Here is a 13727-nt window from a genome sequence, read left to right on the forward strand (position 1 = left end):
TAAATTTGGCTGAAAAGTGCTTGGTTTCTTAAAACTAGAAGCCACTTCACCATTACTAGAATACAACATTTTTAACATTTGCCCTATTTTTAAACTACGTTTTCTTTTCATCCAACTCACTAGCCATCACCTCTGAAGAAATTTCTATCTTCCCTAATAACTCTTGAGTAATTTCCACTACCCTTTCCTTAAATTCCTCTCTTTTTTAACAAGTAAGTGGGAGAGTGTCAGTGTCACATTTTTAATTCATTACTCTGCATTTGTTTCTAGGTTTTATCAGCACAGGAGCTGAAACAGTTATTGGACATATGCTGGAGCTCTCAGTTAAATGCACATGTACCATTGAAATATAATTTCTATCCAGTTTAGCTCAGTTATTGTACCTTGGGGAATAAAATGTAAATTCTCTCTGTGTTCCTACTACTGAATTTGCATTTTCCATACCAAATATTTTCATAAATATCTTTAGAAATGTACTTTCTTTTGTTATAGTTTCCCTTCTAGGTCCTACTGATACATTCTCCCTATTGCAAACCAAGTTCCAGTCACAACCTATAAGTACTAATCCTTGCTGAAAGCTGATTATTTCACCCAAAGTTTTCTTAAGCTCCATAACAGCAGTTTTTGGTATAATATAAATACATGCCCGTGTAAGCCTCCTCCCTTGCCAATAGTCCCTTACTACCACAAATCTACTATTATTGTTTTTTTTTTCTTTTCTATCACTACTGGAGCCCCTCTAGAAATCAGTATTATTAATCTCCCTTTCCTTTGTCCCTGAAAACCTTTCTTTGTCAAATTTATGTGCTCATTTCTTTTTAAATGTGTTTCCTGCAGCATTGCTATTTGCGCTTTGCATTTCTTAATATAGTTCAATACTCTTTCATTTTTGTCTGTACTTGTAAGGTCATTTACATTCTAAGATGGTATGGACAGTGTAGCCAATATGATAAAAAGCTATTGTTCCCCCCAATTATACAAACATTTTTAATGTATATTTCCAACTTTTGTATACATGCACTCACTAATATTTGGCAGGCTAATCTTTTATACACTTGTTTCTTCTCAGCTCCATTTGAACCTATGTCTTATTTTTTAAGACCTTTTGTTTTAATGAAAACTCTCAAACAAAAAACTAAAGATATTTTCAGAATTATAACAAACACACAAAACATTGTATATCTTCAAAAATGAAGTTTAACCCCCGAGATATGAACAACGGCCCCAAATCAGCAGTTGCACCCACATGCATTACACAACCTAAAATTAACGTTACCCATGGTAAGGCACATGTTATAGCCTATGTTCCCACTTACACTGATTGCTGTGTTGATCTCTTCTTAGCTGTATTCCCCTATCAGATGTGAAAAACATCTTGTATTGTTTCAGAAAACAATATTTAGCCCTAAAAAAAAGTACACTGGCTATCTTTACATAGAAATAAATTGTACACTATTCTGTTATATGCCTTCTAGTATTAACAATGCTAGGGTGGCTGCTATTCATTATTCACTACCCATAATTTCAAACTTTATATTTCACTGAACTGGTTGCCACTGCATCTTTAAATTTTTAATTTTGCTCAGCAAAGAATGCTTAGTACTCTCAAGATTAATTGCTTGCACCTGCGGACAGCTTGTCTCAATGTAAAAGCAGTCAGGAATGAGAGACAAAACCAGCTAACAAGTCTACAGATGCATGAAGGAATCGTCAATTTTACTCAGAAGAGAACATACAACTGCCTACAGCTGCAGTTGTCTTGTCTCCCACTGACAGTATTCACAAATGAGATAAAAAAAAAGCTAGTATTGTTACAGATGCAAGAAACTTAACATTTTTCATGGCTTTCATTATTTTGTCGTAGTTTTCAAGCCTACTCATTTACAAAACACTTGTTTATACCTTAAGCCAAGGTTGTTATTCTACACATCCACCCTTGTAAAAGTAAGTGAAATTAGCTTAATTCTACATATAATGCAATCAATGCAGTTTTATATCTCATCCACCCCCACCCCAGCAGTCCAAGATTGAAACACATTAACTTATGTTTGCTTTTGTCCAGCTTTATTTCTATTGTTGTATTATAAAACCTATATTTCTTACAACTAAAAATAGTACCTGTTTACTTTAATGTCTTTAACACATACAACAGTTACTGAAAACACCCTACACCCTCCACATTTAAAATACCTCTGACTACACACTATACAAAACTGCTTTATTTATTTTTAATTGACATTTGTTGACCGGGAGAGTGCACTGGGTCAGAAACCCATTTTCAGTGGAGACCCAGGGAGAACAGCTCCACATCATTTTTATTACTGAGTACTTTAAAGATAAAATAGATAATGAGCAATAGACTGTGTAGAAATTTACATTGGATATTAATATATAAAATACAGTAACTTAACAATAAAGCATTTAAATAAAAACTGTAGTTTGATTCAAGTTAAACAGTTCTTTAAAATGCTTAGGAGGTCATAGACATTGCCTTGGAGTAGATAGATAGATCAGAATATGTCAGACGGTATAGAAAAAGTTGTTAGTCATTTGAGAGGAGTTACTAAGTGGAGGAAAGGAAAAAGAAAGAATAATTAAAATTTTATTTGTTTATGGTGGCTTTTTGATTTGTACAGGAACATGGATGATTATTGAGGAAGTAGCATTTTATTGCAAATTTAAAAGGTTTTAATGATTATAGCTGAGTGACTGTGAAAGGCAGGGCATTCCATAATCAGGCAATGGTATAGGAATATAGATTTCGTCCAACTCTTTTGTTGGATTTGGTTATATTTAATATCTGTTTGCTAGGAGGCTGAAGATTACGGATATACGGTGGTAGGATAGAATGAAGAGCAGTGCAATTGTTAGATTTATATATCAGTTTGTGGTCAAGAGTAAGTTGGTTATAATTTAGGTAATTGTGGAATTCAGGCTACTTCAGATCCATAATTACCTGGCAATGGTGTGTGCTGTTTGGCATCCTAGGGGAAAATTTTACTATTCTTTAGTAACATGACTGCAGTTTTTTAGTGAGGGATGTGTGAAGGTTGGTGAAGATGGCACATCCATAGACAAGGGATGGGATAAGTAAAGTGTTTGCAAGTTTTTGCAAGTTTTGTTCTGGTTGGCTTGTCTAGATAAAGTTTATGTCTATAAAGTTTGCCCAGCTTAAAGTGTTTTTTTTTGTATTGAGAATATGTTGCTCGAAGGTGAGTTTGTTATCACTAGTTATGCCTAATAATTTAACTGACATCACTAATTTGTTTTCTATGTTGTTTTGTGAGTAAATTTTAAAGTCTGGAGTTGGTGGTTGTGTTGAGAATATTAAGAGCTTAGATTTTTTGGGATTCAGTAGTTGTACATCATTTAGCCAGGTTTCTGTAGATGTAAAGGCATTTTGTGTAATCCTAAGGAGATCAGAGAAATTGCTAGAAAAGGAGATGATACATACGTACATACAAATATTTCAAGCATGGGCATTAATGCCGTTCGAGCTTGCCAAAATACCAAAACATTTGTTCCTATAATAAGTGTCCAGACTGTTCTTAAAACATCTAAACTAGTACTTGCTTTAATGTAATTTGGTAGTCTCTTCCATGCATCAGCTACTCTGTCAGAGAACCAATTAGCACACTTCTCATTCCTATAGAATCTTCTACATAGGTTGTCTGATGATTCCCTAGTACTTTTTGATAACCCCAAACATTCCCAGACGTAGTTGTCTCTAAACATCCTATGTACTCTACCTGAATAAGATTTGCTCTTAGATATCTATAAGAGACACTATACAAGTTCAGATATTTTAGTCTTTCATAATAACTTAAATGTTCACATTCATGGATGCCCTTGGCATATTTCTGCTGTACTATTTCCAGTTTACTCATGCTTGTTTTCTTATTGGGTTTCCATATTGTTATTCCATACTCAAGTTTGGGTTTAATGTAACTAACAAACAATGATTTCATCATTTCAGAGTTCCTAGACTTTATAAATCTTTTTATACAACCTATAGTTCTATAACTATCATTAAACAATTGGTTTATATGATTCGAAAAAAATCATAGCTGGATCTACCCACATACCTAGGTCTTTAAATGAGTCTACAGTTTCAACCACTGCATGCTGTATTAGATATTCACCTTTCAACTTATGTCTCCCAAATCTCATATCCTTAGTTTTGGATGTATTTATGAGCATATTATTCTCCTGTGCCCAAATGGTCAATTTAGTCAAATTATTTTGCAGACATGCCTTATCTGTAACACATGTAATCAGTTTACCCAGTTTCAGGTTGTCTGCCTATAAACTGTAGAATACCACCAATAAAACAGGGCTTATCCATCTTATCAAAAGTACATCAATATTTAGTTGTTCTAATTTATTGATCAGTGGTTTTATGTATGATCCTGTCAAATGCTGAAGGTAAATCTACATAAATTACATCACAGCACAATTTTTCATTCATAGCTATTATATTGTTATAGAACATCATATTACAGGTGATAATAGATCTATTTTCAACATATGCATGCTGATATATGGTTTCAGGTTCCATCCTATCCAGTTTTGACAATAACTTATCCAATATTGTCTCCATTTTTCCACAACATGAAAGTAGACCTAAGCATCGCTCCTACTCCCTTAACAAGCGCATGTCTCCAATCTTGAGAAATCTCCCCATATTTAGATGACCTAATAAGTAATAAATTTAATGGTACTGTAAGTTCTTACAGAAGTGTTCTCAGGTCATTGTTACTAACTGCGTCCCCCCCCCCGTGCTTTGTTTGGATCCAGTTTGTGCAGTTCTTTTTCAATTTAATCTAATTTGATACCAGTATCTGAGGTTACCTGGATGTCACTAGGACAACCTATCACCTCTTTTGTGGAGCCAAACTGTTTTGCATAAGATTTTGTAAATATATCTGTGATCTGTTGTGTCTGAGAATACATTTTTAAATCTGCACATTATTTATCAATTTGTATGTCTTTACTCCTTCCAAATCTTATGTATCTATAAAAAGGTTTCTTATTATGCTCAATATCTTTATATATATTATTCAAATTTTTCTTGATCTTGTCTCAAACTATGCTTATCTGCTTGTCCAGCTTATTTATTTTAGTTTTTAAAGTTGTAGTTTGACCTCTCCTCCATTTCTTATATTTTTTGTCTCTCATCTTAATCAGGTATCTTGTTCTTATGGAAATATATTCCCCTGACGTTATATGCATAGATCCCGATGTTAAACATTTTTTTACTTTTTTCACTCAAACAATTTCTCTTTCAAGACCTTCCACTTTCCATCTGCAGTTTTTCCACTGAGCACCTCACTCCAGTTAGTTTTACATACTGACTGTTTTGCTTCCATATAATATGTAATTATCCTTATGTGCATTGGTTTAGATTTCATTTTGGCAGAATTATCTAGCAGCCAATTAACCATTATAACCCCATGATCTCTGCACATCAACAGTGATAACACTTGACTTGAATTAACAGTAATTTCTTTAGGAACACAAACAGTGTATAGTATGTTCCATCCCCTGGTAGGTTATTTTACCTGAAGCAATTGTTATTCTTGAATATACGTTGTGAATAATTTCCTTTCTAATGTTGTTGAATCTATATTATTCCATTCTGTTTCTGGTAAATTTAAGTCCCTAGCCAATATTATTCTTCCCTACTGTGTTTCATGTACGAAATGTATAAATTCCTCTAGGTCATCTACATTTGACTTTGGTGGTCTATACATTCCAACAATTGTTATATGTTCCAGGGTTGTCTGTATTGTCACAGTTATGCAGTCTATAGTATTGGTGTTATCACTGAACATATAATAATCACAGGTCTCATAGCTATCTTTAATACCTATCATAAGACTTCCACCTGATTTTTTGTTAGAATGTCTATTACAATAAAAACATTTATAGCCTGACCGAACTGGTTTCCAGTCATTGGTCTTTAGCCATGTTTCACAAACAACAAAACATCAGTCTTGTGTGAACGTAGCAAATTTTCCAATAAAAAAAAAAATGTTATTATTAATGCTCCTAGCATTAACAACCATCAGAGATACATCAAATGTTGCTATATGTGAACTGTTAAATTTTTGATCTGGCAAAATAACTGGCTAGTGTTTGTCAAATATTGCAAAATATCTGCAAAAATTCTCTTCCCTGATCTTGACAAATGCATGCCATCCTACTTGAACAGACATGCGCCAAAAACTAGGCTTGGATGTGCTACACATTTCCATTTTTTCAAACAGGACATTTTTTCCATGTAGGTATTTACCCCAAAAATCTTTTCATTCTTGGTGACCTGACTATCCTTTCTATAGGTGATTTTGTGAAAAATATGTCCTAACACCAGTACAGGCTATACTATCTAAGAGGGCTGTCGGTTCCCTGCTAACTATCAGAGAGTCCTTGCAGATGACCTCATTTGTACTGACATGAATAAAAACAGATCCGTACTTCCTTACTTTAAGGTGTTCCAAGGCTTGTCTCACATCATCTTTTTTTGCTCCTGACAAGTATAACACTATTTGATGTTGTAGCAAAAGAAACTGCTCCTTCCAACGGAGACTGCTCGTCACAAACCAGGAGAAGTAGGCACAAAAACACGTTCAGTCTCACCACAGAAACGGCAAACAGGTAGCAAAATATTATAAAACTTTAATGGAGACAAGCGCTTTCGCGTATTATACATACGCTTCTTCAGATCATAAACCACAAGAGAACTGAAAGATTTTATACATTGTTACTATGACTCAATCATATCAAATTGAATCAGGTAAAATCAATCAATCAATCTACCTAAATACAGCAATTAACTAACTAGCTATTCAACAGAAGAAGGAAAAAAGCTTGCTCAAGTTTAAACATTTACAACTTGTGAACATAAGACAACATTCTAGCATGCAGTTGCATTGAACAATTAATACCTTGAAAATTTAAACTATCATGCAGTATGTAAAAATGTTAAGACATGCACTCATTTAACTCACATGTTCAATAGGTTTAGAAAAACTATTACTTTAAAAACCAAAATATGACCTATAATATAAACAATTTCATATTCATAGACTACTATTAAGAACATTGGATATATTTTAAATATAAATGCATAATATAGATTTATTAAATAACCCTAAATTAATTAGTAACTATTTACTTTACCTCTCATACAATAAATCATATATTAAAACTACATGAAGCATACTGGTATGTGTGTAAATAACAATGCTCAAAACTTCAAATAACTACTTATATCGAATAATTTTTACTTAACCACTATAAAATCTATAAAAAATATATGCATTATCTGCGTGAGGCTAAAAAAGACCTGATGGAAACATATGCATTAAGTCCTGGTGAGTGATGTGCTTTTAATTTAAAAATCCACTCTAACTCTTTACTTTCTAAGTAATTCATATAGTCTCCACCTCTGTTCCCTGGATATACAACCTGTAAAACCCTAAAAGAAAAGGCATGACCAATATTCACGGAAACATGTTTGGCTAGTGCATTAAGTTCATTCTTGCACCTGATATCATAGAGGTGATTATATATTCTCTGCTTAAGTTTGCGTTTTGTAAGTCCTATGTAAAATGCAGGACATTCATTACAGGATGCTAAATATATCAAACCAGTCGTTTTGATGTTCAATTTTCAACTAACATCATGTTCATTTATTTCTCTGCAAGTATAAGTATCAGTTCCTCTAATAACTGCATCTCCAATTACAAGAATATCTTTGCTGGCCAGCTCTGAAGATTCTTCAACTTCTAATACAATAATATCTGCTCTATCAGTTGTTACAATGGATAGATCTTCATCACCATTAGTCTTATTAATCCCACTGTTTTCATTTTATATTAAATTCTCATCCAGCTGGCATTGTAAATCTACAACTTGAGCTATGTAGTAAACATCTATCTTTCTCTTCTTTTTTCTTACAGCAATGTTCTTCAGTTTCAGTTTTTGATTTCTTCCTTTTCACCAGCCCCTTGCCTCTTTTTTTCTACAGTGCCTTTTGGAAAAATGATGGCTTTTCCTGTAGACTGAAGGTTTTCTGATATAAAAATATTATCAGTCCCTGTAACCTGTGTGTTACATAACAAAGAACTATCCTTTTTAGTACGTATTCTCTTTATTTTACAGACATTAATCAGTTTCTTTTTCGACCTTGGTATTTGTTGTGAACTTCTTCCTTTCTTTTTTTTTTTTTTTTGTTTCCTTTTAAACAATCTGGATCCTCAGACTGCTGAATACTTACATCCAGAATTCCAAACTTGTCAGAGGCATTGCCTTGTTTCATACAGATTGAATGATCTTTACAGACAATAGATACATCATATCCTAAATTTGTTCTATTTGTTCTTTGCCTAACATTATTTATCTTACCAGTTTAGTCATTAATATATGTAACAAGTAACAACAGTTCTCCAAGCTGAGCCACTTGCACAAGTGCAATCATCATCATTAAGTCTAGATTTACTTCTAACAATGATAAACAAATCATCTAACTTTTGACACGAGGAACACAGATCACCAATTTTATCAGTTGTTACCTATAAATATGCATAGCATTTATTACATTTGTAAAGGATATTTGTACATTAGCAAATCATTAATTGCATACTCATTTAAGGAATTCATATTTGGCTTCAAATGAATAAAATACCATAAAAGAAAAGAATAATCAAAATCAGTCACCACAGAATTCAAAGAGAACTTAAATCAACTTCTATGACAAAAGTCACACAAGCAATATAAAGCAATATACAACTAAATACTAAAGTAAGTACAGTAAAATTGTTCTGACCAAACAAGTTCTGCAAGCTAGAGAAAATATGTAATTAATTTATGTCGCATGCGAATGCAAGTAGTAGCTTCTCACTATCACTTGCAGTCGCACTTCTTTTTAACAGTAAAGATCAGTAAATCACAAATCAAGACAGGATTGTTTAGATATGGTCTGGATTTTCCTCTCTGCAGTCTGTGTGAATTTATAGCTGTCTAGGACCCTTGGGGTGGCTAGAGCTTGCCTATTTAAAATGTATCCATTTCTAACAACCAACAGTGAAACTAAAGGTAAAAAAACAAAAAAACAAAATATGAATCAAAGTGGAATCGTCTGCATATCGGATGAGTGTACTTTGTTGGGAGGTTTTGTGAAGATTATTAATGAAAATATTAAAAAGCAGAGGCCCCAGAATAAATCCTTAGAAAACACCAGTGTTATTGAGCAGGTATTCAGATTGTTTATTTTGCCATCTGACAGATCGTTTTCTGTTATTTAGTTAGCTGGAGAACTATGTTAGGGAATTTAGGGAGCAACCTAGTTTTTTTAGTGGTTGCAACAGCTTAGGGTGCGATACTGTGTCAAAAGTCTTAGATAGTCTAATTAGATTACTGTAGTTAAAAGCCCAGCACCAAGAGCTTTATTCACAGTATCAGTGAATGATATTAGGGCTGTGGTAGTGCTGTGTGCTGGGCGAAATCCATGTTGGGTGGGTGCAAGCAGATCGTTGTTGCAGAGGTGCTGTAGTATCTGAGTGTGCACACACTTTTCTAAGAATTTTGATAGTGGTGAGAGTATAGAAATAGGCCGATAGTTTGAGAGATCATTAGTATTTCCACCTTTATGTAATAGAGTAATAATGGATTTTTTTCCCAGAGTTGGGAGACATATGATTCTGATATGGATCGGTTTATAAGAATATTGACAGGATAAGCTATTGCATCAGCTGTGAGTTTTAGATATTCAGATGGAAGATTATCAGTGGAGAGGGAGCATGGTCTTAGTTTGGTTAGAAGTTTAAATACTAGGGAGGTGGATAGTGGCTGTATAGTGACTGGAGGAATTAAAGGGTTGTTATTCGAGGTATCATGGGGGGATACAAGAAAGCTGGGGATGTCTTGAGTGAGGTTTGGTGGGCTCATTAGATTATTACAGTTTAGGTTAGTTTTTGGAGATGGTCTTTGACAGGTTTTAAGATGGTATCAATAAAGTGGGTGTTAAACATATGGGCAATTTGAAATGGGTCTTTGTTAGAAGATGTTTGATTTTGCAAGTTTCTGGGATTAAGCAGGGAAGAAACAGATTTCTAGAACTTTTTTGCATTTCATTTGGCTGGATAGTTGCCATTCATGACTAGTTTTTTGGTTTTGTTACGAAGTTGCTTGTAGTTAAGTTCATTTTGTGGGTTCTTATTTTTCTGCCATTCTTTCCAGGCTCAGTCTCTAGAATGAAGAGCTAGTTTAGTCTGTTTTGTTAGCCAGGGGGCATGGTTAAATTTTATTCTTTTGGTGCATAAGTGGGCTAGGCTATTTAGCTGTTTCTTTATGGGAGGGGGAATTCAGTCTGGTCTGATCTAGCTAGAAGCATTACTGCAAGGCTGTGTTTTTTTTTTTTTTTGATTGGATAATTTGGTTGGTTTCTGTTTCTCTGCCTTAAATAGCCAGTGTTTAAACCAGTTTGCACTTGTTTGATCAAAGCTGCAGTGAGATAGGCCTTCTGCCATTGTTCTACCATGAGATTGGAAAAAAGACAACTGCTTATTTTCAACTGATTTCTGCACTTATGTTTTACTAAAAGCAATTGTTACATATCTGTTTAAAGTGTGCAACTGTTTTTTAGACTTAATGAATTCAATCTTTACCTCTGTTCTGACCTTTGTCTCCTTTTTTTCCTCTGTTCTTTTTACTTGTTGCTGTACTTGAAAAACACCAGCATAGAGCTGAATAGCTATTACTGTTTGTGACCTTTGGAGCTTGTAGTGAAATCTTTTGTCTAAAGAGGCCTAGCTGTTTCTTCATGGGAGGGGTGTTCAGTCTGGTCTGATCTAGCATGAGGCATTACTGCAAGGCTATGTTTTTTTGATTGGATAACTTGGCTGGTTTCTGTTTCTCTGCCTTAAATAGCCAGTGTTAAACCAGTTTGCGCTTGTTTGCTCAAAGCTGCAGTGAGATAGGCCTTCTGCCATTGCTCTGCTGTGAAATTGGAAAAAGATAAGTGCTAATTTTCAACTGTTTTCTGCACTTCTGTTTTACTAAAAACATTTGCTGCATATCTGTTTATCCTGTGCAACTGTTTTTAGACTTAGTGAATGCAATCCTTACCTCTGTTCTGATGTGTATCCTACTCACCTGCCCAGTTGCTGTTGTGGTATTAAAGCTTGATGGCTTTGAGTTGCCCGCCTTTAGTATAACTTTGATATTTGGCACTCTCCGCAGTCCCATTACTTCAGCTCATTCTATTGTGTACAGTGACATAAGTTGTGAAGGCCCACCCTTTAGCTTCTCAACCATGAATTATCTTCTGTCTCCTCACTTTCTGCTAAAAAAAAAAAAAAGGTGCCTCTTCATTTTGCTGCGTTTTTTGTTTAGGAGTTCAACTGCATTTAGTTTGCCACATTATTATTCTTTGTTGGTAGCCTTATTAAACTGATGACAGTATTCTACTGAACTGCTGCTTTATATGAGCTGTCTTTTACTGTTGTGATTGTGAGCTACTGTTTTAAAGCAATCTACTGATTAACTAACTATATTTAATTGCTATCTATTGCAATTCATTACTGTTTAACTGCATTTTACTGCATTTTGTCACTGTTTAACTGTATTTTTCATACTGTGACTTCTGTCTTTTGACTGTAAGTGGTTAATCTGTGCTTCTTTGATTTTTTTACTGTGTTCTTAACCTTAAATTGAGTAGCATAGTCTAGATACAGGCTTGCTGCATCCAGAGCTTCAGCTGCATGTTTTTTAACCCTTTGTGAGGTATTGCAGCTACACATTTTCCCTTAGTATCATTTGTGTGATCACCTAGTAGTACTACTCTTAGACCTTCCACTCTTTATCCTCTTAGCTCTGTCTGGCCTCTCTCCCTCAGTTTCTGACAAATATGGACAGACAATTTCCTGTGTTTTCTCCTGCAGTCTGGTTGATATGGACATCCTGAGACAGTATAGCAACTGCCTCATATACATGGACAACCCTCTACTACTACCACCTAGGAACATAATTTGTGAGAGATGCAAATACATCAAGCACCTAGTGTCATTGCTGTCTCTCTCACAAGCCAGTATATCTGGCACTGAGAAGGTTGTCAACATGACCACCAAACCTCAAACACCACCCATACCTACACAACACCCCTCACATATGCGGAGGCCCTCAACAAAAACATACCCAAACAAAAAAGACCTCCAAGGCATAAACAAACATGAACTCCACTGCCCACCACACCACACACCACATATAGTCCATATACCTGTGCTCACAGTCACTAATGCCTAAACATAAACCCAACATATTAGTCATAGGAGACTCCATTGTGAGACACACACATGTGCCCCTCACCAGGCTGGATAAGGAGAAAGTCATTGCTAGTTGTTTGCCGGCTGCCAGAATCTGGCATATCACCAATGACCTCAAGTCTTTCAGCAGGTACAGTTATGACTCTGTCATAGTCCATGTTGGCATGAATGACTTGAGACATACCTCCCTGGACTCTATGAAGAGAGGCATTATCAAGCTCGCTGAATGTGTGTCCCAGGCAGGTATGTTTCTAGCCTTAAGCAACATTCTACCATCACCCAGAATGATACCACAACACAAACAGAAAATGATTGACTTTAACAATTGGCTTAGTTTCTGGTGTCATTCCAAGGGGATCCAGTACCTGACAGCCTGGGATGACATGATTGACAAACCACGATGTTTTACCAGAGATCGCCTGGATTTGTCTCACTTGGCCTTCAGGCTCCTGGCAAAGGCTCTTGCCTCCCCCATAGTGCCTTTTGTAGGCAATGCCATGAGGTCAAAACTACCAACAAGAACATTTCATCAAAATGTAAATTAAAGGTCATGCTGCTAAACGCTATGAGTCTAAACATGAAATTACACTCACTGCAAGCATTCTTAACCCTGGAAGATGCTGACATTTGTGCAGTCAAATAATTCTAGTTCAGAGCTGCAGAGAGCACCCCAACTGTACCAGGTTATTCATCCTATCATACATTCAGACCCAAACCATGGGCAGCAAAGCAAAAGGAGGTGGAGTTGCACTATATATATATATATATATATATATATATATATATATATATATATATATCAGGCTGGTCAAAAAGTATGATGCACAGGAAACACTCCAGGTGCAGCTAACAGTTGACAAGACCCCTATTCAAATCATAGCTAGCTATAAGCCTCCAACTTTGACTCAAGATGCCCACTCCACCTATCTGGACCTCTTCGAATTTATCAAGATTCAATCCTTTAGCCTGATCCTGGGCGACTTTAACTATCCAACCATAGACTGGAAGAAATACTTATGCCAAAACACAAATGCAGGAGATTCCTTGATTTCGTCAATGCAAATTCCTTGGACCAGTTGGTTGACACCCCCAGAAGAGGTGAAAATATCTTGGACTTGACATTAACCAACACAAGTAACCACTGCAGCATCCCTACAATGTCATCATCCCAGGTGACATACGACCACAAAGCGGTCACTTTCAAAGTCACCATCTTCCCTGACTCCCCCCTCCCCAGCTAGGGTACAAAAAAAGTTCTCCAAAGCTGATTACAACCTCCTGAGGGAAGGTGTAAACAGCTTCACAGCCCCCTCTCCCCCATAGGAACTGGCACATATGCCCAAACCTACACCAAAGTACTATATGAGCATGTCTATAGCTGCATAAAATCAAGAATACCCA

This window comes from Protopterus annectens, chromosome 9.part0 (assembly GCF_019279795.1).
Source record: "Protopterus annectens isolate FY-2018-M chromosome 9.part0, PAN1.0, whole genome shotgun sequence".
Taxonomy (NCBI): domain Eukaryota; kingdom Metazoa; phylum Chordata; order Ceratodontiformes; family Protopteridae; genus Protopterus; species Protopterus annectens.